At 35.3% G+C, this 3798-nt stretch overlaps 1 non-coding gene across 1 annotated transcript; it reads left to right on the top strand.

The window, feature by feature from the left end:
* Positions 1-222: 222 nt before the first annotated feature.
* On the top strand, positions 223-294 carry TRNAQ-CUG (transfer RNA glutamine (anticodon CUG)). The gene has a single exon. It is a non-coding gene; the product is annotated as a tRNA-Gln (tRNA).
* The last annotated feature ends 3504 nt before the right edge of the window (positions 295-3798 follow it).

Genomic DNA, 3798 nt, shown 5'->3' with positions numbered 1-3798 from the left:
CTCTATTAAAGTAGGATGGAAATGAGTGAGAAGAATGGTTGAATAATTGAACCAATGATCTAATAAATTAGTTAATTTGATTGCTTTGAAACCCTATCAAATACACAACTAAAAACAAAAGAAAAATCATTTTGAAAATTTAGAGATATAAGAAACAAATAAAATACCATTATTCTTTTTAAAGTTCATACATTTATGACACACAAATTGTTACAAATTTGTGGTCCCATGGTCTAGTGGTTAGGACATTGGACTCTGAATCCAGTAGCACGAGTTCAAATCTCGGTGGGACCTTTTCTTATATTTCATTACTTAAAATTCAAGTTAGAATATTTAACATATTATATACTGTTTAGAGATCTATGCGATATAAACTTGAAACATCTATGGTCCCCATGGTCGATTGTCCCATAGTCTTCGTCTTGAGCATTTCTCCCCTCGATTTCTTTGATGGTGATGTCTTAAAGTGCGTGGTTTGAGCATTTCTCCCCTCGAGTTCTTTATGAAACATAAAGATGGTGATGTCTTATTGGAATTTGAAACTCAACTTATTCAAGAAAGCAGAATTTTGTTTCCTTAGGCAACCTTATCTAAGACGTATTAACTCCCGATTTCTTCATTAAAAGCGCTCAAGTTAATCTCCTTAAGCTAAAGAAAGGGTCAATTTTGAAGAAAATGGATTGTAAGTAAGACTTCGATCCTTACTCCCAAATTTTAAACGAAAATAATTTTCTTCAATTGGACTTGCTTTGAGTCTCGTTAACATTCGTGGTCTTCTACGGAAATATTCCTTGGAGGTTCGAAAATCGAACATGATAGGTTTCTTGACAAATTTGCATGTAGGCTCGTATTTAATTTTCGTGCTTCAACCATCTTCCTTTAAAGACGGACCAAATTGAGAAGTTGTGTTTGAGGCACCTTCAACACTTTATTTCATCACCAAACTTGTGGATAGTCCCATTTAGGAGATGCAAAAGCAAGTTTGAAGGAAAATGGTTGACTATGGCTCTCAAATTTGGAAGAAATCCGCGAGTAAGAAATCCAAAATATCAGAGGCTATAACAACTCACAGTTGAAGGTTTGACTTAGCTCGATTCTTGCTCCAAACTAAAGCTCCTACTTCAGGATTTATAGAGAGAGCTTAAATCGACGTTAAAAACTTCTAGATTTTCGTGAATTTGAGATTAAATTTTATGAAATTTATGCCAAATATATTCTATCTGATTAGTGGGCAACTGATCTCCACTTTAAATTTGGTCGTTGTATTCGATGAGTTGTGTCTCTTCTATAACATACTTAGAAGGCCATTTGAATATGACATGATTCAAAGATTTTATACAAAGTTAAAAGGCCATTGGAATATGTCCAGATTTAACCAAGATTTGGGGTGGTAAATGACCAACATACCCCTATAAGAATTATAAAATGTTTTCAAGATTACAAAAAAACCTCAATTGTTAAATAAATTTTTTAAGAGACTCATTTATGACCTTAAGAGTAAGTATGCAAGATCACATGAGGAAATTAGAACGTGTTTGAGGTATGAACTTAAGAAAAATGACGAAACAACCCTTAAAAACCTTTTATAAGAATCAAGGTTTGTTATGAATATCAAATGACAAGATGTGTATATGAAACTATTCTTAAGTATCTCAAGTTTTACTACATATAAGAACATTTATTATGCTTATGCAATATTTGTCTTAGGTGAGAGTTTTATTAAGTCACTCCTGAGTGTTCAAAGAAATTTGAGGAAATAACACTTTTTCTTTTTCTTTTAAATGTTTATGCACAAATAGTAAGAGGAAGCTTTGAGGTTGTATGAGGCAAACTGGTCAATGATTGGATACTTTCGCAAGATTTAGAGTCTGTGACTTAAAAGATAAAGTAATACATATAGACTAATCAAGTCATGATCTAGTTAAAGGAAGAAACTAAGGAAGGTTTGAATGAAGGTTGAATGTTATATCTAAGTTATTCCAACATTAATACTAACACGAGATCTGAGTTAGAATGATGTTGTTGGGCTCACTAATTTCCCATAGCTTAAGTAATTTTTATGAATCAGATATTTAACAAGGTTTCCAGATTTGTTTTATAATAGTGTTCATATCCGTTGTAGGAGGCTAATTAGAGACAAAAAAAAAGATAACAAGATGAGCCCTTAAGCCAACTTGATACCCGTATATAAAGAGGATGGATTGTGAGATCCCACAACAGTTGGAGAGGGGAACATTCTTTATAAGGGTGTGAAAATTTCTCTATGCGTTTTAAAAGCACAAGGTAATCCCGAAAATCAAAAGAAGACAATACCTGCATGGGCCAATTTCATTAATTCTCAATAATGATACTAGATTTAAAAGATAATCACTTATAGTTTTAAGTTTATTATGCATAAAATTATGTAAGCAAAACTCGATTGACTGAATGAGGAGCTACCGATCTACAATGTGCATAAAGCCTATGGCCTATTAGCTCAGTTGGTTAGAGCGTCGCGTTATTAACGCGAAGGTCGCAGGTTTGACACCATGGGCCAATTTCATTAATTTTTAATAATATCTTTTCATGATACGAGTTAAAACACTACGAACTTTAAAAGATAATGACTTTTTTAAGTTTATTACGCATCAAGTTATGTAAACGAAACTCGATTGATTGGATTAGGAGCCAACGATCTATAACGTGCATAAAACCTATGTCTTATTAGCTCAGTTGGTTAAATTGTCGTGTTAATAATGTGAAGGTCGTAGGTTCGACAATCACATAGGCCAAATCTCATTAATTCTTAATAATATCTTTTCAGGATAACCTCTCACAATTTTTCTCGAGAGGTAACCTTTCACAATTTTTCTTTAATCTGAGCCGTGATAGGTTCTTCTATGAAGGATGCAATTGGAGGTTTTCTGAGAGTCCTTTCACGAACAAGGAGGTAAATGACTTTCACAGTTTTTCTTTAGATCTAAGCCTTGGAGGTTTGATAAGAGTCCTTTCACGAACAAGAAGGAGGTAAATGACTTTCACAGTTTTTCTTTAGATGTAAGTCGTTCGATATGTTCTTCTATGAACGATGAAATTCGAGGATTTCTGAGAGTCCTTTCAGGAAAAAGAACGTGGTAAATGAACAAACTTTGAAGGCCAGATTCAGTATTGTGACTGTCAGTAGAGAAAATTTTCCGGCAAGCCACATTTCAACTTGCGGGAGGGAAAGCGTGTCAGACAACAGGCAAGCCGCGTGTTAGACAGCCTGAGGGACACATATTGACGATTGGGTGGAATAACTCGTCAGGCATGTTGTAAAGTGACGCGTCTGCAATTGATATGCGACACGATTTAACTCTTCCGACCCACGCCTACGTCTAGCCCAGTTTGACTCGAAGGATGTTCGACCCGATCCGCATGGTGCCACGCTTCAATGTAAAGAATTTCACTTCCTAGCGCGCACCTCCGGTTTTGAACCCACGACTCCTCAGTAGCTGACCTTTCTTTCTCCACACCTTCTTCAATTCTCTTCACAACCTGAGAAATTACCTTCCCATTTTCTTCCTTCTCCTATTTGAGATAGAAAGAACTCTCACTCAGCTCAGCTACTTCCTTCTCTAACCTTTCAATCTCTATTTCTAAAAGCTTTCTTTTCATTTTCAATCTCTACTTTCTCCTTCAAAAGGCGTTCGTTCAGCGATTTCAACGTCTGCAACTAAGACTTCTCCACAGATTTATCCACGGTAGATTTTGGTTGTTGCTCTAAATCTCTGTTCTTCTTCTGATGATCTGGAAGTTTCTTTGGCTCATTCTCCGATC

This window comes from Cucurbita pepo, chromosome 16, assembly GCF_057944985.1.
Source record: "Cucurbita pepo subsp. pepo isolate OVF chromosome 16, ASM5794498v1, whole genome shotgun sequence".
Taxonomy (NCBI): Eukaryota; Viridiplantae; Streptophyta; class Magnoliopsida; order Cucurbitales; family Cucurbitaceae; genus Cucurbita; species Cucurbita pepo.
The sequence above is the reverse complement of the archived record's forward strand: the minus strand, read 5'-3'. Positions and strand labels throughout refer to the sequence as shown.